The sequence below is a fragment of the Coptis chinensis genome, chromosome 4, assembly GCF_015680905.1.
Source record: "Coptis chinensis isolate HL-2020 chromosome 4, ASM1568090v1, whole genome shotgun sequence".
Classification (NCBI taxonomy): domain Eukaryota; kingdom Viridiplantae; phylum Streptophyta; class Magnoliopsida; order Ranunculales; family Ranunculaceae; genus Coptis; species Coptis chinensis.
The window spans coordinates 13,639,442-13,664,320 of NC_141459.1; the positions used below are offsets into that span (position 1 = coordinate 13,639,442).

Sequence of the window (24,879 nt, forward strand, 5' to 3'; positions counted from 1 at the left end):
AATACTATGAGATCTGTCTAAAAATCAGCCAAAAGTCAACAATTGCTAGTGGACTTATAAACTGTTAGGCTTCCAAATTTGACATGGATAATAGACAATTGGACTGGTCTTGTAATGAAGGGCGATAAGTTATAGTTGTCAGGGTACCGCCGTAGGCACGGGCATACCCTATAAGATTAAGCAAGTAGACTCACTCTGGATAAGACTTGTTTAATTTGACTTTGGAGTGTAACACTTGGGAACGGGCTTATATGTCGACCATTTTGGACTAATGAAATGAAGTATGATAATTTGATGTGCATCTAGATGGAAGTTGAACTCCAAAATCTCAATCTCGAAAAATATCCCAAGGGCCAAGACAGCACACTTGAAAGACTTTAGACACTTACTAGCCAAGTCAAGCTTAAAGCGTTGAAAGCGAAATCCGAACTAAAACAATCAAGAAAGAACAACTCTTTTTCATTTCTCCTAAATTTTCAATCATTTTGCAAGTTGCAGAAATGGTCTAGCACTAGTGGAGAAGGAAAGTTGATGGGAATCTTTCTTCCAACATCATCTTCATAATAAGGTAACCTCTTAGTCCTGCTAAACATGGTTTCTATCAATATTAGAAGACTATTACCAATTACTATCAACCCTCCTGTTGAGCCAGAATCAAAACAAAACTCACACATACCACCACTTGTAATTATTATAGTTGCTATACTTGGTGGTTGTTTTCTTCTTGTTAGTTATTACGCAATAATCGTTAAGTATTGTTCGAATTGGAATCGTTCAAGAAGGCCCCAAGTTTTAAATGAACAAAATTTAGATGCCCATGAAGATTTTCTTGATGAGAATCATGGACCAGTTGTGGATCATCCTATTTGGTATATTACCACAGTTGGTTTAGAACAAGGAGTTATTGATTCTATCATGCGGTTTTAAGTATAAGAAGGGAGATGGTTTGGTTGAAGGGACGGATTGTTCAGTTTGTCTTAGTGAGTTTCAAGATGATGAGAATTTAAGGCTTTTGCCCAAGTGTAGTCATGCTTTTCATATTTCTTGTATTGATACTTGGTTAAGATCACATACAAATTGCCCGAGTTGTCGTGCCCCTATTGTGTCGAGTCCTGTTTTGCCTGCTTCGACTGCGGTGGTTGGAAATTCTGGTGTAAGGGAAGAAGCGCAAGTTGAGAATTCTGCGAGTGATGGTGGAGTGGGAAGTGAGCTGAATAGAGAAGGTGGGGTGAGTGATTTGAGTCTTGGGGTTCAAGGTGAGAGGGTGGAAGTGGAAAGAAGCAGGGGTATTGATGTTCAGAAAAAGGATTTGCCTGCTCCTTTCAAGATGTCCAAATTTCGCGTGTTTAGCGATTTGTCGGACAATCATCGGGTTGGGGAGAATGAGATACAGCCTGTAAGAAGGTCCGCCTCTATGGATTTTAATCCAGCTTCAATCTTATGTTTTTCGGTGGCAAATTCACTTCCTGTAGAAGAAGAAGATGAAGGAAGTTCAATTGCACCGGTGGAAAGAGGGAAGAAACTCAATTCAAGTCCGAGCCTATTTAGATTGATTGGAAGTTCCTCGAAGGGAAAATTGTTGCCGAAAAGTCCTGTTTCCATGAAGAGATCTTTCTCAAGTGGTAACAAGCTCATCTCATCCAGACACAGCCAGAATCGGAGCTCATTTATTCCATTGTAAGGTTTTTATCCTTGTCATTTATGAAGTCCATTCCAACCCGTATAAGGGGTACTCTCAACGGGCGTGAGAGTTCCCTTTTTGTTTGAGGACAATGTAATTGAATTAAAAGAAATGCCTGAGGACCATAACCATTGAGCTCGTAAGTAATACAATGTAATAGTCAATTGCTGTTCTAGTTACTAAAGAGAAACTATGAAACTATAAGAAACTCCTAAAGCTGTGCACTGTTACAAAGTTGTCAACATGAATTTAAGTTTTGATTTTCTATTTTTGTGGTATCTTACACAGACCTTGAATTCATAATTGAAGCCTGCTATATTTTGCTTCTTATGTTTGGATTTTTTTCGCACCTTATAAACCAGTCCTGCTTTGACGCCTTACTTTATGTGGTAACTGGTAAGTAATCTAAGAATAATAGTTTCATTCATGTGAGTTATTTGCATGTGTTTGTTTTAATTGTTGAAATATGAGATGAATCAGTACCAGTGGATAGTATTATCGAGAGAAGTACCTCTTGTCACGTTGATTAAATTTGAAGAGCTCCTTTATTGGATTCTGTAGAAGATTATTGTGTTCTCCAAGTCCTAGACTCCTAGTTATGTCCAAAAACACGGATACCGTTGCCAATCTCACTAAAACTGAAAAGAAAAGAAACTGGCAAAGGAAAAATGGTAAACCCCAATTTTTAAACAGATTATGGTAATATATTTGGTAGAATAGCTTCTTAATATATCACGTGATGAAATAGTTGGTTGTGAGAATATTTTGTTCTTTTGACTGCTTATTAGAAACTTTTAGCAATGTCGGCTCGGGTTAGTTCAAATGATCCTTAGGCCCCTTAGGGAATATCATCCACATGTATCCTGTGTTGGGAATTGGGATCACCGCATAAACTGATAATAGATTTCAGGAGCCAATAAGGTATCGTTCTAAATTGCAGTTTTCCTAAAGGTCAAATTGTAGATGATATAGAGTTGGTTCTACCAGATACGTACGATCTCATTCTTCACGCGCAGGAATAATTTTCTGACAAGTGGTACTAAATATGTAGATCGTAATCCCTCCCATCATGACAGTATTGTGTATATAGCATTTGTCTGTGTGGTAGTGTGGTTAAAAATCAACTGCCATAGTGTTCATGTGTTTATGTGTCTTCTTGGGGACTGAAAATTTTAATTTGTAGCTGTCATAAGGAACTTAACAGTTGATGTTATCCTAATTTGTCGCACTCAGAGGAGGGATGGATTAATTGGTTTCTGGTTTTGCAGAGTAGTAAACTGATACAGTTTGAACTTCAGTATGTTATCAACTTTGAATCTCTTTAGGAGCTGTGGTTTGTGACTCATTACATGGTTCAGTATTGACAATGAAAAACAGGTTTCATTAGAAATTTTGTACCAAGAACAGATACGTGAAGTACAATGCATACTATTGACATTGCAGAAGTTTTATCTTAGGAACAATGCGGAGGGGCATGGGAACATTATGCCATGGGTAGTTGGATATGATGCCAAACCCTGGAATATCCAAACTTGGAGCTGTTTACTTGGGTTTTACCGAATGGGATTTGTAACCAAACTTTTAGTATCAGATTAGGTTTGAATGTCAAATCACTTGTTCGGTTATTCCTACCTAGGAAATTGTTCGTTCGTAGGAGCGAATTTTCACTCATCGGCATATCCCCTGCCTTCAAAATATATTCGACCACCATGAAAGAACCCCATCAATGATTGTTTGTTTATTGAATAAACTGAGCGGTGTTCTGCTTCTCTATTTTATTACACCTAAGGAAGTCATCATATTCTGAAAGCAACAATAATACAGCTCATAACGTAACGCCATAGCTAGCTTTGCTTTGAAGTTCTTTTAAGTCCCTTTTTTCTCTTATTTAACTTTATCTGAGATAACTTAGGAATTAGGACTCTAGTTCCGCCTCTAGAATATTTATGTACACGGTTTCATAGTTTAATCTGACCGATACATTTGTTTACCAAATTTCCAGGAAAGAAACATATGTTTTTGACTTTTTCTAGGCTTTGTTTATTTCAATGGTATGTTCTTCTACTTACGCTAGACAGAGCTAGAGATGAAGCACCCCTTTTACTCCAAACGAGAAAAATACATGCAGCTAAAGTTAAAAGGAATAGGACACGACTTTTAAAAAGTTATAGTATCAAATCAGCCAATCTTTTACTTTGTTGAACTCATTCTGATATAGAGCACTTGTATACTATCTATATACTAAAGCAGAGACCTTTAAAAGAGGATTTTCTCTCTCCTATGTGGCACTCTAATATGAGAGTTAACATTTTCTCTATCCTATGTGGCAATATGAAAGATAGTATCTTCTAATAAATTACACATACATGGAACCTCTTTGGAGAGTTTAAGTGTATTTCTAATTCTTATATTTTGAGAGTTTTAGTGTATTTCCAATTCTTATATATTTGATCAAATAAAAAAAAATTGCTAAAAAATAAATGATTTGTAGAAAATAATTTCCTATTACGAATCAAACACTTTTAGTGTTCCAATTCTTATATATTTGATCAAATAAAAAAAATTGCTAAAAAATAGGTGATTTGTAAAAACTAATTCCCTATTACAAATCATACAATTTTAGTGTTAATGGTAAAGCACTAACTTATTTCAAATATATCCTTAACACATCATCAAAACATAGTTAAAACAATTATACAAAAAAATAACATCACAAAATATATAATAGAAAATAAAAATAATAACAATAATAACGGCAAAACAATAATGACAAATATTTTAAAATATGTATAATACTGAATAAAACTAACGTCAAAAAACAATTAATGGGGAACCGAAAACTGGATGCAAATGTATCTCAAATAATATTTAACGGAAAATCGGAAACTGAATGCAAATGCAATCATTAAACAAATTTTAAAAAGTAATTAATAGAAAATCGAAATATAGATACAACTGCATTAAACTAACCTCAAATAATAATTAATGGAAAATCAAAACTTGGATGCAAATACATCAAACTAACATCAAAAAATAATTGTTGGAAAATCGGAAACTGGATCCAAATGCATTGAGCTAACCCTCAAAGATTAAATTAACAAGAAATCGGAAACTAGATGCAACTGCATTAAACTAACCGCAAAGAAAAAATAATTATAAATTGGAAACATAATGCAAATGCGTGGAACTAATCTTAAAAAATAATTAACGATAAATCGGAAACCGGATGCAATTGCATTGAACTAATCTCAAAAAATACACTGGATGCAAAACCTCAAGAAATAATTAACGGGAAATCGGAAACTGGTTACAAATTCATTGAACTAACCTCAAACAATAATTAACAGGAAATCAGAAACTATATGCAAATGCAACTTTATCAAATAATAAACGAAAAATTGGAAACTGGATGCAAATGCATTAAACTAATCTCACAGAATAATTAACTAAAAAATCGAAACTAGATGCAAATGCATTGAACTGACCTCAAAGAACAATTAATGAAATTGGATGCAAATGTATTGAACTAACCGAAAAGAATAATTAACGAGGAATCGAACCTGGATGCAACCGCATTGAACCGATCTCAAAAAATAAATAACGGAATAGAAAATTGGATGCAATCGCATTGAACTAACCTCAAAATATAAATAACGGAAAATCAAACTCAGTATGCAAATGCATTGAACTAACCTCAAAATATAGTTGGGTTATATGTTATGGGAATATTTCGATAAGTATAGTTTTGCATTTAAAATGATGTTTATATTATGTCTTTCCGTATGATTGAGAACTCTTTGCTATTCGAGTAGCTTCAATATATATGAACTTCTTCTTATTAGGCAATCTCATAAAACTTCAATCAAACTTCTATTATTAAACAACAAAATGAAGTTGAAGGGTTTTATCAAAGGCGAGTTATGTTTTTTTTAATGGAGAGTGAGATTTTCACGTTATAAAAAATTTGGTTGAGTGATTAATATTATATCAATATATAATAGTTTTACATGTTTGCAAATATTTTTCTGAGTAATTAATATAACAACACCCGTTCGTAGATAATCTTTGAATATTTCACATAATGAGTCATGCATAATTTAAATAATAATTAACGAGAAATCGGGAACTGGATAATCTTCGATGATCCCACATAGTAAATTAAGCATAATTTATTTTTTATGTCAAGTTTGCAAGGACGACACTACAGATGGATCAGTAGAAGTTTGTATTACACACCACATTGGATAATTATAAGAAAATCGAAAACTAGATTCAAATACATAACTGAGCTCAATGAGTAATTAATGGGAAATCGGAAACTTTATGCAAATTGCATTAAACTAATGACAGAGAATAACTAACGAAAAATTATAAATTGGATGCAAATCTTTGAAAAATATTTAACGGAAAATCGGAAACGGTATGCAAATACATCAAACAAACCTCAAATAATAATTAATGGGAAACCGAAAACTGGATGCAAATGCATTGAACTTAACTCAAAAAATAATTAACATAAAATAAAAAACCGAATGCAATTGCATTGAACTAACCTCATAGAATAATTGGTGAGAAATCGGAAACTAAATGCAAATGCATTGAAATAACTTTAAAGAATAGTTAGCGGGAAATCAGAAACCGGATATAATTGTATCGAACTAACCTCAAAGCATAAATAATTATAAACTAGATGCAGATGTATTAGACTAACCTTAAAGAGTTATTAACAGAAAATCGGAAACTAGATCTAAATGCAATGAACTAATCTCAAAGACTAATTAATGAAACATTGAAAAATGGATGAAACTGCACTGAACTAACCTAAATAAATAATTAACGATAAATTATAAATTTGATGTAACTGCATTGAACTAACCTCAAAAAATAATCAACGAGAAATCAAAAACTTGATACAAATGCATTAAACTAACCTTAAAGAACAATTAACATAAAATCGAAAATTGGATGCAACTGCATTGAATTAACCTCAAAAAATAATTAACGGAAAATCAAAAACTGGATGCAACTGCATTAAACTAAAATCAGAAATTAACTAACGGGAAATCAGAAATTTGATGCAAATGAATTGAAATAATCTAAAAAAATAATTAACTAGAAATCGGAAGTCGGATGTAACTGCATCGCACTGACCTCAAAACATAAATGTCCACTTTTTTAGCCTTCTCACATTAGTAATTACGAGTAATTAGGAACTTAAAACGAAAGTAAGTTTATAAAAACAGACTCTTACATGTATGCAAACAAATTATAAACAATCAAACTAACCTAGAAAAGCAATTAACGGGAAATCAGAAACTTGATGCAGATTGAACTAACCTCAAAGAGTAATTAACGGGAGATTGGAACCTAGATGCAAATGCAATGAACTAATCTCAAAGACTAATTAACGAAACATTGAAAACTTGATGCAACTGTACTGAATTAACCATAATAGACAACTAACTGGAAATCATAAATAAGTAGATGCAATTGCCACTACTACAGAAATGCACATTAGCCACGGTATACCAAATGGTATATACCACTGTTTTCACAATAACGGTGGCTAATAGTCAATAACCACGGTAAATAAGGCTTTTCTAATTTTAATACAATCAAATACCACTGGGCTAGTAATACAGTGGGATATAATATGCCATATACCACGGTCCAACCCAAAATTCCTAATTTGTTTTCTCACATTAATATACCCCCACCGTTTCTATAGAAAGGTGGCTAATGCTTTTACCAAAAATAGACCTACCGTGGGTAAAGCAATCCAACAAAACCCGAAAAATCTGTCTCCACGCTTTAAACGAGTCTTTTCAACTTCCGAACTCTTTCTCAAGTCTTAACTTCTATCGGCCTCTCTTTTCAACTAGGGATTTGTACAAAGGTTTCAAGTAGTAAGTTTGTTCATCTCTCCCCAATTTAGACTATGAGGTATTTTTTTTTTTTTCTCTATTTCTCTCCTGATTTTGGCTGTAATATAATTAGTTTTGATGTTAGTAAGGTTTTCTAAAAGTTTGATTTTCTTCTCCAAGCAAAGAATTTTGATAAAAAAAAATTGGTTCTTGTTTTGTGTTAGTCCCAACGGCGAGTATTACCGCAAGGAGGGTTAAACCCGCCCACTTGTGGATGGCTTAGAATTGGTTCCCATTGCCACTACTCACATCTCTTCTTCTCTCTTCTTATGATCTTGCCCTCTCAAGTCCATTTAATTGACTCCTTGAGAGCACTCAAACTATCGATGCAATGACTCTTTGTTGCTGCTACCGAAGAAAAAGCAAGACAATTACATCATTTCTTAGCCGATTGTACCAACAATCCCAGCTCCATTTGCCACTCACTGATCCACGCACCCACATTCAGTTTGGCTATCCCTTCTTCCGGTTTGACATTCAGATCACGTGTGCGGGGTGCGGTAGTGGTGTGAGTACTTCTACAATGGTAGTATAATTCGTATGTATTTGGAGGTTTAGGGAACAATCTTAATGCTCACCCAGTTGCCCCCCAAGTTGAAATGGTTAGTGGAACACATCAGGAAAGTGATTGTTTTGGGCTTTGTGGAAGGATAAGAATGGTGGGATGTTCTAACTTGAGGAAAGAGACTTGCAAAAGATCATCCTTAATGTTAGGGAGCATCTCTTTGAATTGGCAGTGGGAAATTCAGCTTTTAGGTGGCTGGAATTTCAAGACTTTGGGATGCTATTGGGTTGGAGGCATATATTGTGAGACCACTTTTTTATTATTTAGTTAGTGCCTTGTGAAGGGAGCAGCAAGTGGGATGGCAAGGTGTGAGCACCTAATTAGGACTTCTTAGTTTCCATGCAGTCATCCTTCATTTACAGAAATGTACTTTGCTTGTACATGGATGAGATTATTTTTGTCAACAAGGGAAATATATATTCTTCCTTATTTTGGTTTGTTGAAATGTTGTGTATGGTAGCTAGAATTCTGAATGTGTTTTTGATTCAATTAATTAATTGCATTTGCAGCATTACCTTTCATTTGGGGGAATTTTATTTTATTTTTTTTAAAAGAAATCGATAGACTATAGGCTATGGACAGTTTGTTTTGAAGTCTCATTGTGAAATTATGCAAACTCATTCTAAACTTTACTGCAACTTTCCAAGCATTAAACTACAAATAACTTAGTTTTCCCCACCATGCAGTTACTTTTAAGTGAGATTTTATACTAAGAAATGACCACGCACTTAACCCCCTGGAAATAATCTATTACTTTATACTAAGCCTATGGGAATTGAATTTATAGGCTCTCGAAAGACGGGATACTAAGCCTATAGGAATTGAATCTCAAGAGTACACGTAGGGTATTACATAACTCTTTTCGTTGTCGTGTTTTTCTTGGTTATATGTTGTGACTTGCCTTGTTATAAATCATTAAGGCCTTTCTTGTATTTAATTTTGTGGTGCAGATGGCAACTTGGATAGAGATGAAGGATACTTGAAGTAATTAGTAGTCGGTTAGGGTATAATGTAATCCCCGGTTAGTGTTTTCTCTTAGCTATTTGAATAGGAACTTTTGGTGTATTTAAGTGATGCATGTGAGGTTTCGTGATAATTGGAATTTATTATTGTTATCGCCACTCATGACTATGAGAACACTCGGTACATACTTTTTCTCTTGCAATTCCTTATTAATAAGATTGTACCATGGATCACTCTCTTTTATGATTTTCATATATAATTGGTTAAGTTAAAGAAGAGGCCGGTGGCTATACTAGTCTTCTCATTGGGCAATTTCTATTAGTGACTTGCTAATGCCTACCACAGGCAGAGCATCCGATTCATGCCCGGATGGAGGACAAGGTAAAAAAAAGATTAGCTGATCACGGCAGTGAGCCCTTTGTTTGCTATGTAAGTTTTTTACAGGTCTTATGTTTTTCAAAGGGCATTTTTCTGGTCAAGTATGTTGTGATGAGCTCGGCAAAGATCAATTTTTTATAGTCTTGGCACCGTTGTGCTTTCTTTTTAAGATATATTGTTGCTAATAGAGCAGGTTTGTTTTAGCTTCCATCTGCAAATTAAACTACTTAACTGAGCTTAGGGGGGGGGGGGGGTGCTTAATATATTTTCTTAACCCATGCATACATTGCATACAGTTGCGATAGCAAATCTTGTGAGTGCAACTTCTTGTATACAATATCTTGTTCTTGCTTCTTTGGACCACGACTTCTCTTCATATTATTTAATTCTGTCCTTTCTTTTATATTCAGCAGAAGAGACTACCAAATGCATCTAAGAGCTTCGTATGTTGTTTTTAAATTTATGAGAATCTGGCATACACTTAAGACTGTAAACAATCTATCTTGGAATACAAGTTCAGGAGTTCAATCCCAATCTTGGAGCTCCACAAGAACTAATTAATGGAAGTTGATAAAGCTCGTGAAGTTTCAAAACCATCGGTTCCAAATGAAAAATAGTTCAGATCAATCTCCTCACGAAGCTTCAGGTACTCGACGAATCTATTTATTACTTACATTGCATGTTCATCTAGAATGAGACCAAATAGATCTAGATTAATGTTCCCTTGCTTTTTAGTGTTATGTTGGGTCCATGGCTTGCTAGTACATTTTGATGCACGAGAATTGTTTTTTGGATAGTCCTAGGTTTGTAGAAGTGGTGTTTTTGTTTCTAAAGTATTTTAAAACCTTCTATAATAGTTTGGTAAATTAATCTTTTCACATTGGCAAGTTCTTTCTGTAAAACCCCACGTTTTTGGGCTTAAGAATGAGTTGGGCCATTACTTCCAGTAATGGGCCTAAGGTGGATTTAGGGTGCAATAGAATCCACGGGAAAAAGGGGGGAGGGAGTGCTTTGGAAAGGGAGGACACGAACTCTCTCTCGTGGTGGTAATTGGAGGGGTTCTCTTCCTTGGTCTCCCTCTCACAATTTCGAGGGTACACTCATCCACCTCAATATAATTACATGAAAAGGTAGGAGTGGGCAGCAAGAACACAGAAGAAGAAAGTGGAAAAGAAAGCTTTGAATGAATTGGTGCATCTAATTCTTCTTATTTTAATCTTGTCATATATTGGGTTTCACTCTTTGCTGAAAGGTTTTACAAGAGTTTGTTGGTTAAAAGTATTAAAAGGTGACTAAGGTCCGTAGCTATTATCTTTGAACGTCTTTCGTATCTCATTTAGAAAATTTTATAGTAAGTACTATTTGTTAAGGATGTAAACTTTTTGATAGTTATGGGACTTGGATGTATATATTTAACTTGTGTTTTCGATAATGATTTTGTACGAAGTGCTTAGATGATCTGGCATTAGTCGAGACATTCAAGTACTTTGGCATTATTTAAGTCGCAGATGATCTCATTTTGCAAACCCGGTTACTTAATCTGCTCGCATTGGTCGAGACGGTTAAGTAGCCGGGTTAATCAATGAGAAGTATATTGCTTAAATTTTCAGGTTATGACAGATTTTTATTTATGAAATGTTGAAAATACAGAGGAGATTCTCGCTAAATTTTTTCAGAAAAAGTCATGTATCTTAGGTATATAGTTGTTTGAGATTTGGGGCGTGACACTTTCCTAGCTCGATAGATCATTTTGTTGTTGTTGGGTGTGTTATGTAGAGTATCAATTCGATGAAGGGGGAAAAGCAAGAAGACCAAAAGAAAAAAAAAGAATTGCATGCTCTCCAATCTGACGATCATCACTGCTATTTAAGTAAGGTATTATCCGGGTTCTTTATGCTTATATTATCCGAGCTCTATGTACTTGTAGCATATTTATTTATATCATGCATTCACTTACCTTCGTCTGTTAGAAAGGTGCCAAATGCTGCATTTTTTTTTTGTAAGCTTGCTTGTTAAAGAGTCCACAGGGGGGGTAAATTCCTTGAATGAATATATGCCACCGATTTTAATTGTTTTGATCCTTGAATGAGTACTTTTTTATTTTATTTTTAATCACGACTATTTCTTTTGTAGGGTGACCAAATTTTGTTTAATCTTGGCTGAATGTTCTTGGGACGAGAATGCCAACATAGAGGAGGATGTTCTTGGTGAAGTTATTTCGAATACAAAACAAAATAGAATAAGTTGGTTTGGAGGTTTTTTATAATATATTTGTATTGATTATAATTTGGATTTTCGATTGGGAAGGGATTGTTTTCAAATTGTGTTAGCAATTCAATGTCTTTGTGTTGGATGTGTAAATTTATTTATTTTGTTTGTGTTGCACTATGAATTGTTTATTTGAGCAATGTGTTTTTAAATCTAGTGTGGATATATATGGTGAAAATGGGCAGGTTGCAGGTTGAATGAATATAATTAGAATCAAATAATTAGGGGTTTAAAAAAAAAAAAAAAAAAAAAAAAAAAAAAAAAAAAAAAAAAAAAAAAAACTATAAACCACGGTTTGATAAGAACTGAGGTATAAGCAATTTATATAACCCACGGTTTGTAATGACTATACACCACGGTTTGATAAGAACCGAGGTATAATTAGTTTATATAACCTACGGTTTGTGTCCAACCGTCGTATATATTATCACTATTTCCCACGGTTTGTAAATATAAGACCAAACTTTTCGGACTATTAACCACGGTTTGTAAATCCTAATACCACTGTTTTACTTAAAACCGTGGTATATAAGAGGTACTTTTCCCCACGGTTTTGTTAGAAGTATTTGTCACGGTGGTTGTTACCACGGTATGAAAACAGTGGCTAAAGGCTTTTTACCACTGTAAATAACAGTGGTATATGAGCTTTTCTGTAGTAGTGGCACTAAACTAACCTCAAATAATAATTAACTGAAAATTGGAAACTTGATGCAATTGCATTGAACTAACCTCAAAGAATAATTAATGAGAAATTGGAAACTGGATGCAACGTACTACATTAAACTAATCTCAAAGAATAATTAATGGAAAATAAAAAACTTGATGCAAATGCATTGAACTAATAATCCTAAAACATATTTGTATCATATGTAGGGAAAATAAATGTCTCAACAAATATAGTTTTGCATTTTAAATAGTGTTTATTATAATTATTTTATTGTAATTGGGAATGTCTTGCTATTCAAGTAGCTTCAATATTATTTTCGTCATATTGAGCATTCTCACAAAGCTTCAATCAAACTTCTATTATTAAACCTAACAATAAAAAGAATTCGATGAGTTTTATCAAGGCTTAGTGCTTCCTTTTTATAGAGAGTGGTCAAGAAATTTAAATGAGTAATTAGTATAATTTTCATATCTCATAGCTATGCATAGTTGCTAATATTTTTTAGAATAATTTAATATAATGACACCCGTTCGTAGGACACGTTCATGTGAAAAATCTTTTCAAGTGGGAGTAGTGTATTCTTTGAGGATATGGAAACAATCAATCTGTTTTAAGTGATTTGTACACATTACGTAAGCGAACGGTGATGATTTACCGCTAAATCACCATAAATCTAATAAAACTATTATACAAGCTAGATCGAGTTTAAGATAATTTTATTTCAAAATTACGGATTAGTATTCTAAACCACAATGTGAAGAGGCTATCTCAATTTGATCCCTTAGTTTCCAAGTACTTATGCACTATAATCGTTGCTCATTAACGTTATTTCGGGTTTATTTTCAATAAAAATATTTTTTATTCAAAATTTGCCGCTAAATCACCATAAATCTAAGAAAACTATTATACAAGCTAGATAGAGTTTAAGATAATTCTATTTGAAAATTACGGATTAATATCCTAAACCACAAAGTGAAGAGGCTACCTCAATTTGATCCCTTAGTTTCCAAGTACTTATGCACCATAATCATTGGTCATTAACGTATTTATATTTATTTTTAATAAAAATATATTCTAATTCGAAAATTTGTGTGAGACATTTTGTAAAGCCTTTTCAGCACACAAAATATTTAATAGATCCCGAGCGTACGCCCGGGTCCAAAATCTAGTTAAGAACTATAGAAAACACCCACGACTCCATTAAACATCTTTATGAGAGAAACCAAAAAAAACACCAAAAATTTTAACCACACTTACACCAACCAACTTCAAGAGCGATATCAAAAAGTTGATATTAAATGTCGCAGTTTTGGATAAACCGCGCCATATAGTCCACATTGCTTTTTCAAAACCGCGCCATAGACGCCCACCACAGAAGCCCAAGCCCATGCGGTTTTCCAGAAACCGCGCGATGTGTCGAACACCGCGTGCTATCATCTTTTAACCCGTGTTTCCTGCATGTCTCTCTTCATTTTTCATGTTCCCTCTAATCTTAAACTCATCTCCTTAGCAAAAAAAAAAAAAAAAACTCTTGACGATTTTTCAATGGATCATTCATCTTCTTCTTCATCGAGCTCAAACTCTTCAAATGATAACACTGCAATTAAAACTCGTAAAAAATTAGTGGCTATTGCTCTATCTTTGGTTCGACATCGTCTAGGTTTATTGCGTTAGCAAGAAGCGGAGTCTTCTTATAAACCACATGGTGGTTCGAAGAAAGGAAGAAAATGCAAGAATCGTCAGTACGAGACAACACTGACTCGTGTAAATGCTAACTACTTCGACACAAATTCTATATTCACTGACCACAGCTTTCGACGCCGATTTCGTATAGGTGAGTCATTGTTTATTCGTATTTTCAATCATCTTAACCATCATGTACCATATTTTCAACAAAAAATTAATAATGCGGATAAGTTTGAGATTCACCCAAAAATCAAAGTAATTGTTGCTATACGAATACTTGTTTATGGGTCTCTAGCTAATCTAGTAGATGACATGTTACATGTTGCTGAGCCAACTGTTCATGAAAGCATGAGTTATTTCTGTGATGGAATTATTAGAATTTTTGGAGGTGAATACTTGCGCAAACCAAATGCTGCAGATATTCAGCGTTTGGTTGAAGAGTCTGAGGAACGAGGATGGCCTGGAATGCTAGGAAACATTGATTGCATATATTGGTAGTGGAAGAATTGCCCAACCGCATGGTAAGGGTCTCACACTAGCCATGTGCATAAAATAACAGTGATTCTAGAGGCGGTTGCTTCTCGTGACACGTGGATTTGGCATGTTTTTTTTGGAATTGCGGGTTCTCACAATGATCTTAATGTGCTTGACCGCTCACCAATATTTAATGATATAGTCAATGATGAAGTTATTCCTTGTAACTACACTATGAATAGGCATCATTATGATATGGTCTATTACTTGGCTAACTGTATATATCATAATTATGTCACCTTAATTCAAACAATTTCTAAGCCGACTGTTGCACAAGACAAATATTTTGCAAAGAAGCAAGAAGCTGTTAGAAAAGACATAAAGCGGGCGTTTGGTATATTGCAGTCATGTTGGGCTATTTTAGCGAATCCGTGCATGTTATAGTATTTGGAGACCATGGCTACTGTTATGAAGGCTTGCATCATTTTACATAATATGATTGTGAAAGATGAACGCGAAATGGATATCCCGCAGTATATTCCGGATTATGAAATGCCAAGTAGAGAAGGTGCATCCGAAGATGAACGCCACTTTGTTCTATCTCGTTGGGCATCTGACGTCGAGAGGGTCCATTCACAAGTTGTTCATGATAGATTGAATAATAATGACTTGGTCGAGCATTAGTGGAGTAGGCGTGGTCAACGTTGATTTCCATTTCTATTTGGATTTCATTTGAACTTTGTATTTATTTATCGTTTCAATTTCTATGCATTTGTGTTCTAAGTTTATTTTTATGTATTTGTGGTTTTATGAAAAGATAATTTTGAAAATACAAAGTAGACTCTCCGAATTTTTTTAGAATGATAAAAAGTATCAACTTTAAATTAAGGTAACTCAAATTAAAAGAAAATATTTAATTAAAGTACATTTTAATTAAAATCAAAATACAAACTCAAATTAAAGTATGTCATAAATTAAAAGACATAAGTAGGAAGTAAATCATTTAGACTATGCACTACTTTGACTACTACCAAATGATATTGGCAACTTGATTCTTCATTTTTGTAAAATTTCTGCCTTTTGAGTTGCCAAATTTTATGCCATCTTCGGGTAATCCTTCTAATTTTCTTCCTAGTATTTTAACATCATTTTCATCTTCTCGAACTCGGTATAACTTTTCTTCAATTGAAGTTTCTCTTTTTTGATTTGGAGCTTCTAATCCATCGCCTTCTTTTGGTGGTTTTAGAAAGTTCCACAAGAAAATCATCAAGTTTCTTAGCGGATTCCTCCACTTTAGAATCACCTTCTTCTTTATCTTTTTGCCTTCTTCTCTTTTCTTCTTTCTTTCCAATAAGTCTATCCTCAAGCACATGCATCAACTTGGTGTGGATCATAATCTATTGGTTGAGTTGTCGCAATTTATATTGGAACTGATGAACTTCCTTCCCCACTATTTGACTTCAACTTTTTGGTGGGTCGCAATTTATTTATCAATTGTAGCCTTATCCATTTGGGTGAGTCTTTCACCATATTATAGCATTGCATTCACTTCTAAACCCCATTCTGCATCCCATATGCAGTTATTACTTCCTCAACCTACAAATTAAGAAAAAACTAAATTAGAATTAAAAAATGTATTTGTGAATCAAAATAACAAATATAAAGTAAATAATACTTACAATCATATTGTCAGTATAACCACTTGGAGGAGATGCTTGAATCTTAGAAAAAATAGCATTGAACTTGTTGATATTAGCTTAAATGAGAGTCCAACGGTGTTTCATGCCCGTGAAGTTGCGTTCGGTCACTTTTGCTAGATTTGCATGAAATGCATTTAGAATCTTATTCCAAAATTTGTTTGATATTTGCTCATTTCCTACTACACCATCTTGACTATTGGTTAGAGCAATACTTTCTTCTTGTATCCATGAAGCCTCTCTAGGTTTTGTTTTTGGCTCTTCACTAGTCATTTTGGTTTAGAGTAGAGAGTAGAGAGTGGATAATAGAAGTAAGTGTAAAACCTATTGTGTGCAATGAGTGCTTCAATTTATAGTGAAAGAAAAATATAGTCATTTTTTGCCCGTTTTTCATTTAGAGCACGCGGTGTTACCGCGCGGTTTTGACAAAACCGCGTCATTGAAGCTCACACTCTAACCCAAGCCTATGCAGTTTTAGAAAAACCGCGCGATTTTTCTAAAACCGCAAGAGAGATTTGATACAGTACCAAAGCAAACACCAAATTTTGGCCAATTTGGTATTTGCTTTGGTGTTTTCATCAACATGTGTCTCTCATAAAAATGAAAAAACACCAAATTATTGAAATTTTGGTGTTTGATGCTAGGATAGTGTCTCTCTTAAAAATGCTCTTAGCATGGAAATTTTTTGTGTCCAATTTAGGATTTATGTTGAAAACCTCTAAACTACAACGTTGGGCTCTTTTTCTTTCTCAATCCCTTTGAGAGGGTGAGTGGTTCTTGAACACCACTCTCCTAACTCCTAACTTCAATGCCTCTGAAATTTGAAGGAGCCTCTCTTAACACCTGAATGTGTCTGAATTTAAGTTGTTTGACCGTTAACCTCTGAACTGATTACGAGCCAGTTGAAAAACAAACACAAATAATCGTGTTTATTAGAAGTGTTCTGAACACTGAATGAAGCAAAAACAAGCACGACCTTGGTATAAATTTAGAAATGTAGATCTACAATAATTTGAGAAAATTGGTACCAGAATTCGCGAAAGTTAATTTGCTTGGCCTTCCAGATTTTCTATGGGAAAATGATGTGGAGTATAGTTTGTTACGTTGTTGTTCCCTTCCCTTAATAATTCATGCATGTCCTATTACCTACTAAACCCTTAAGAAGTTAAGAGTAGCCCCTAACATGCACATCTGAATCATTTGTCAGCAAGAAATCTCGAATTCTTCAATTATATACAACTACAAGATCATCTTCCCTAGAAAGCAAACAAATACATAAAACAAAAAAGCTAAATTCCAGATACCTGACCACATTAAGATTTTCAAGGCTGTGTTTTTTCGTTTACCTGCGTTGCCTCAGGTTTAGACCTTTGACCCCACTTTCATCTCACCTTTCGACCATGCATGTATGTGAAGGAAATGCCAAAGGTGAAATAGCTTTTCTCATGGCACCAAAACCCTCTTTTGTTTACTTTCCAAGTTCCATTAGATAATTTTATGATAAAAAAATCTGAGTTCCAAAAAAAGAGCGTCCATGAGTCCATTCCTTCTGTTGAAGGTGGAGAATCAAAATTCATGTACCTTGGGAACCAAGCAGAGAATATGACAATTGAAATGACTTTCTATAGATCTCTAACAGGTGTTTTATCTTGTGTTATTCACTTTTTGGCTTTTCAACTCTTCAATCCATTCACCCTAAAGAAACTTTAAGAAAAAATAAATTAAAATTTACAAAACCTTTCTTTTCCTTCTTGCAATCATATGCGTAAAAAGTCCGCGGAGGGAATCTACTTTTACCACGGAGATTGCATCAGCAAGCCTGCCTAAATCACCTCCATCTGAATGACGCGTAGCCCATCTTTTGGACTCACTCGTCTACACGAGTGATTGCATTTTTTTACCTGCAGTATATGCAGATTTAATAACAAATCAAAGCAAATCAGACAATTATAAAAGTGTGCAAAGCTTCTACCAAAAAATAAAAAGTATGCAACACATTTACTATGAACCTGTAATCTGTAATGGCGGTCTATACTGTAGTTCTTAAAAGTATAATTTTGGTACAAGGGACGTTACGCTATAGCTGTTCAAAGCAGCTTTGCCATGTACTTCACTTTTCATAGGTAGGTAGGTTGTGGACCTCTCGTGCAAACTTTTGCAGGTGGGGAATCTCATCTCGCCTTGGCACAAGCAAAACTTATTGACACTGCCTACAGAAGATGTATTTTCTGGAAATACAACTATCTTGAGGATAAAGTTCGAACTAAGATCACTCGATTTAGACCCACCTTTCAAGAGTGGAGTTGGGGTTTGAAGTTTGAACCAATCTCAAGATTCCCATTTAAGACAATTTGATAGGTAAACCGTAAACGGGTACAAAAACAAGTTCATTGCCATAGTTATAATCAGCAATTTGCCCCCGCAAATATTTTTCAAACATTAAAAGCCCATCCTTACTAGGGACGAGCCTCAAAATCTGTTCAAGGTCGGCTCAATGGCGCATATATTGAAATATGCAAGATCCTGATCGAATTAAAAGAAAAAAAATAAAGACGAGCAAAGCCATGTCGAGCTTCAATATGTTCAAGCGCGTTTTCTAAACTGAGACAAAAATTTGTTCTCAATAGCCCTAATAAAAATGTTAGTAACTCTAATATTTAATATTCACTTGGTCGTAGTCAGAGTGTGCTAGTATCAGGATTAGAGCACATTAAGATTTTTGCTGAACAGAGTGTGGGAATTAGCCATATTGGTTACAATGATGAATGGTGCACAGATACAATTTGAAAGTACTGTGAAGCAATGATACTGTAGAACAATAAATCGTACATTGCAAAACACCTAACAGACGATTAACAGCATGGAAATAATAAATACACAGTTAACTTTTAATCAATTAGGTCATAATTATAATTTCTTACTATAGATTCACCTTTCGTCATTTCGTGTGTGTATAATTTGCTCATAGCTTTTGTGGATAATCAATCCCAAGGGAAGATATATGTCGGACAATGACGAACACGGATCAAACCTCCTTTAGCTGTAAAAATGGGCCATCCGCCCCTGCCCATCTTTTGTTCCTAACTTGCAACGATGCATATTATTTTGTTAATATTCAGGAGATGAGATACTGTACTCCTATAATTTGACTTCCATGAGCTGGAGCCTGGCGTTGATCTGCACAATCAATATCTGTATTTCCCACTTGGTTCTCTGTATAGACATTTTCTTCAGATCATAACTTGTAACCAAAGTTCGGAAACATATACCATTGAAAATGTCGTCATTTAAAATTTCGGCATATTGCCCAGTTAAGCTGGGATATTGAATATACGTACAGATCTTGAAAACGGAAAAATGGTGCCAACAAGATTGCGATAGATAAATATCGATACATCTATCAGGTCCTTCTCATTGTGGTGATGAAACAACAACTCGTCCTTACGCATGGTAGATGATGATCGTCGTCAAGCTGAAACTGCATGTAATTCTATTTATAGTCACAAAAATTTCCAATTTTTTCAAAAAAACATAAAAAATCTCCAAATTGACTAGGTACCAAATTTCTAAATGAATAAACATTAAAAACGGTAAAAATTTCTTAATTTTTTATATTTACCAATTTTTAGTGATTTTTTTTTCGATTTTTTTATGATGGATAACTCTCTTCATTTATTTTAATATTTTATTTTTTGAATTGCAAATATTTGTAAGATATCGTAAAATATAACAAGGCTTTACATATATATTTGTAAATTTTAAATTTGATTTATGCTTAAAGTAACTGCACAATCCCACACTACATATTATTTTATGTTTTAATTATTTTTTATTTTTTTAACAAATTTGTACAAATTAACAATTTCACCCTTGCCGAATTAACCCCGAATTCCAAATTTGTTACTATGATCCTACTTTGTTGAAGTCACAAAAGAAGCTCAATATAATGCTTTAAGAGACAATCCCCATCCCCTCCCCCCCCCCCCTACACACACCTTTTTCTTGATCTTTAGCTGTCATACTTTAGATCTCCCCTTCTTCTTGATCTTTAGCGGTCACGCTTTAGATTATTGTTGCAGCCATATTTGCAATTTTTTTATTTTTTGTTTCTTCTCTTATTTTGTAAGTTCATTTTCATGCCCCAAGACAGACTTACAAAAATAAATAGTCTTATGGCATCCACATTGCACAAGAGCTGCCGCTATGAAGATTTGTTTCCTGTGTTATGCCTGGCCGACTGACCTGAAGGCTAACATCACCAGTCCGAAAATAATTTACGGCGACGTCCTTCAGATTGAGGAATCATGCCTGAAGCCTATCATCTAACAAGTGTTAATTCTCAACCTCATATTAAAACTCTTAGTGTTAAAACTCATATTAAATAATTTACGGCGACGTCCTTCAGATTTAGTTAAAACTCTTAGTGTTAATTCTCCTCGGCCACACTAACAAGTGTCAAATTCTCGACCTCATATTACTGTGGGTCTCTTGGAGAAATGTACACAACTGTTGAATAAACCCTGATACGCAAAATTCCAACTCTGAAAAATCGATAGATAATCATACATGTTTTGCATCATTTTAGTTATTTCGTATTATTGTTTTAGGAGTCCGGCTATGTAGTAACCGGTTATTGAAACCGTTAGGCAATATATAAACCGGCGTGTCCCACACTTAATCCCATTAACTTTTCCGTCTCTCCTTTTTTCATGTTTTTATTTTTCTTTTTTATTTTTAACAAAAACTAAAAGAAAAAAAACAATAAATGAAACTTAAAAGGCAACTAAAAACCACGAACCCTGCCAATACCAAAACACCACTTTGTTACTATGATTACATGTCAAAACATTAGCTTCGAGCGAGCACTGAACTTACTTAATGGCTTATGGAGTTATGGTGGGCCAAGAGTACCCTTTGGAGGAGGTCATATATCATTTTTGTAGGGGGAATTTAGAAGATTCAACATTGGATGTATGTGTATAGAAAATCCTGAAGACAAAGGTAGACTTTGCAAGAAGCAAATATCTATATTACTGCCGCTTGTATTTAAACTATATTTATCGCCTGGTAGTTGTAACTAATTACAATATGATGAGAATATACAACTATCTTTCAAGTTATGATGTTTGTGTTTACAAGTTAATATATGGATGGGTCATTCTCATTTTGAAGCATTTTTTTTTATTTTTTATTCTTATCAAAATAAATAAATTATAATATAGTGATGAAAACATGTAATTTGGCTAAGAGACATCTTCATTTTGATATAATATATAAAATGAAAACACCTCCTATATATGACAATAGCTCGGTGTTTACTACAGATCTTTAATTTGTTATTAAATGAACTGAACATTGGAAAGTTAGGAATCAACATTTGTTAAATTGTCAATTTTTCTATAAGTTTGATTTTATGTGAATGGTCAGGTGGGACACACCTAGAAATTGGGATGGAATCTGGGTATTTTTTTTTTAATTTTTATGCAACTTTCACTTGGCAAGACTTGAATCCAGGACTTCTCATAAATCAGTGACTCTAATAGACTAATACTATGTTAAATTGTCAATTTCTCTATAAGCTCGAACTTACGTGAAGAATAATTTCTATATATAGATTATGAGAGTCTTGGGGAGACATAGGTGGAACCACACACCCACACCTAATATTTGGAAAAATAAATAACTGGACATCTTCACCTAGTAGGAGTTGAACTCAAAATCTCTTATAAACTAGAGACTATAATACCATGTTAAATTGTCAATTTTTCTATAAACTCGAATTTATGTGAATGATCAATTCTATTAATATGAGATGAGGCTCGGGAGAGAAATAGAAGAGACACACCTACACCTAATATTTGGGGTCAACACTCTTTCTCAACGGGACATACTGAAAATACACAGAATGAAAGACTGGACATCTTTATCTGGTAGGAGTAAACTCAAGATCTCTTAGAAACTAAATGTTCTAATACTATGTTAAATTGTCAATTTTTCCATAAACTTGACACACCTAGAAATTGGAGTGAAATAATCTCAACAACATTGGATTTGAAGACCAAAAAAAACTATTGTTGAATTTTGAGAGAACAAAGAATAACAATTATTTTCAGTTGGCAGAGAATATCTTTATAGGGGTTTTGGTATTGCTCGTGCTTTTAAGTTTTTTTTTTTATTATTATTAACTCTTATTATTATTATTATTATTTTGTTAAAAAATAATAATAATAATAATAATAATAATAATAATAATGACAAAAAAAGAAGAGACGGAAAAGTTAATTTAATGGGGTTAAGTGAGAGGGACACGCGGCTTACATATTGCAACGGTTACTGGTTTTAGTAACTGGTTATTACATAGCCGGACTCTTGTTTTAGGAAGTTTTCAACATTTCGTGATCTCATTCTCATCTACGGTTTCTAGAGCCCATGAAGTCAATTGACTAATTATATCGAATTCCGGAAAAAAGATGACAGGAAGTCTGATAGCTACATAACTGGCATGAGCAGAGAATACACAATCATGTCAGAATTTCTAGGGCAAATAATTTACAGCTGAGAATCTCAAGAGATAATTGTCCTAAAGAACAACTTTTACATAGAATGGACCCCACTGAATCATGAGGCCAGATCTTCTCATTAGTGGGTCAACTGTTTGGGACCTGAATAGGTCATAATAGACCACATACCGTACACTTTATGATCAAGCAATTTGACCAAATTAATCGAAATTAATATCACTGAAAACGCATAGGCTGGATGGTTCAGATTGACTAAGTTAATGGGGCCACAAATATTGTTGCCTAGAATGCAAACATCATCATGGATTTCCTACACCGTAAAAACAAAAGATCAAAACAAAATGACCCATCGATTAGATGTGAGAGATTGCTCATATATACTTTTCTTCAAAACCTTAATTGTACACATTCCACACAACAGCACAAATTGAACCATGGTTACACCCATTCAGATAAGTAGATAAGGAACAGATATACCACATATTTGAAGGGTGAATGGATTAGAATTTTTCAACTCAGTGTAGATTCTTCTTGATTCCTCTGCAGCATTTGATGAACTGCAGATGCAATTTCATCCACTGATTTTAGTTTGCATTCATCTTCAACCTTTTATCCACAAAAAAAAAATGAAAACAAAACATAAGTGACAACAGCATTAAAGAGAGTGCTATTAATTGCAACTGAAAGCATATAAACATATGTAACTGTTTTAACTAACCTTCACACTGAATGAGTATAGAACAGTTTCTTCAAGTGTTGTAACATTTAAGTGGAGTATTGTAAGGCGAAGGCTTTGAAATCCAACTACCATTTTCAAAATCTGCTTGGGTCTTTTCTTTGTAAGTATTTTGAGGTTGGCATGACTTTCCACCATTGTTACTTCAATGTCGGCAACTGATGAACGGTTTTCGGCAACTGCTTCCTTTGTTGCATTTGAAGTACTAGTTTGACTAGAAGATGAAGAGTATTGCGGAAATGCAAAGAAATCGGCAAAGGGCGCGACGTCGGATTGTTCCTTAATTTGCTTTTGTGCCTCAAGTGATTGAAGAAATTGTTCAAGCTCCTTCACAAAATTAATTGCTCCACCTATGATAGATGCTTGATCACTCTATATACAATGGAACAAACATATAACTATATAAGTACTTTTTTTGGAGTATTTTCTTTTGAATAACCCTTTGTAAAAAGAATACTTATTTATTACAAGAGCATAAAATGGCATTTAATACTACCTTAAAATTTGGCTAGAATTAATGAGAGTAAGAGAAAGAGGGAACATACCCTTTGAACATAAGAAGCTGGCATTAAAGACCGAAGAACAGCAAGGTACTCATTCATCTGCTTTCGCCTATTGCGTTCGACGACAATGTGGGTCATTCTTTGGGTCTCAACCTCTTCTTTGTTCTTATTGATTTTAGTTCTTCGTCGCTTTCGTCGTGAATTAGTACTAGTACTAGTAGTTGCTGGAGCTTCAGTAAGAAGAGAAGTGTTGCAAGTGCCTTCAGATGAATTTGTAGCACAATCATTCACATTCTGTACCAAGGGAAATGGACATTGGAAAGCTTGATTATCCAAAAAGATTTTGATCTATACTCTTTTCAAGAAGTTGCATAAACCCACCTTCTTCTTCTTTTAGACCAAAATCATAACCCAAAGAAAATAAATCTTTGTAACCATAAGTGAAAAGGTCATTAGGAAAAATAGCAGCTTCTAATGCCATTTCCTTTTCCCTTTCTTTGATCCTTTTTCTCTTCTATCTCTCTCTCTCTATCTACACACATGTGTATACAACAATAAATACAAACTGAACTTATGGAGGCTATTGAAGTTTCTTACTTGTTCAAGAAAAAGAATGTGAAACTGAGAACTCCCCCTTTTTGCTTCTAATAACTAGATCTAGAAACTCATACAAGCTTAATCTATCTCAAAACCTGAAAGCTAAAGTTGCCTTTTGGTCTTCCACGATGGAGTAGTCCAGCTTTAAAGGCCTTAAATCAGAATAAGAAAAACTGCAGCTAGTTACACGTGTGGTACTCTTGAGTATTGAGACTTATA

At 34.1% G+C, this 24,879-nt stretch overlaps 2 long non-coding RNA genes and 2 pseudogenes across 4 annotated transcripts; 2 read left to right on the plus strand and 2 right to left on the minus strand.

The window, feature by feature from the left end:
* Window positions 1-443: 443 nt before the first annotated feature.
* On the plus strand, window positions 444-3,452 carry LOC147502012 (RING-H2 finger protein ATL52-like; annotated as a pseudogene). The gene is made up of 2 exons (XR_015221555.1): window positions 444-1,677; window positions 2,950-3,452. The product of XR_015221555.1 is annotated as an RING-H2 finger protein ATL52-like (transcript).
* Window positions 3,453-9,737: 6,285 nt separating this feature from the next.
* On the plus strand, window positions 9,738-12,011 carry LOC147502013 (uncharacterized). The gene is made up of 3 exons (XR_015219918.1): window positions 9,738-10,157; window positions 11,288-11,386; window positions 11,645-12,011. It is a non-coding gene; the product is annotated as an uncharacterized LOC147502013 (long non-coding RNA).
* A 5,807-nt stretch (window positions 12,012-17,818) lies between these two features.
* On the minus strand, window positions 17,819-19,523 carry LOC147502014 (uncharacterized). The gene is made up of 2 exons (XR_015219919.1): window positions 19,236-19,523; window positions 17,819-18,204 (listed from the first exon to the last, which is right to left on the minus strand). It is a non-coding gene; the product is annotated as an uncharacterized LOC147502014 (long non-coding RNA).
* A 3,632-nt stretch (window positions 19,524-23,155) lies between these two features.
* Window positions 23,156-24,565, minus strand: LOC147502015 (transcription factor bHLH94 pseudogene; annotated as a pseudogene). The gene is made up of 3 exons (XR_015219920.1): window positions 24,106-24,565; window positions 23,543-23,932; window positions 23,156-23,430 (listed from the first exon to the last, which is right to left on the minus strand). The product of XR_015219920.1 is annotated as a transcription factor bHLH94 pseudogene (transcript).
* Window positions 24,566-24,879: the final 314 nt, after the last annotated feature.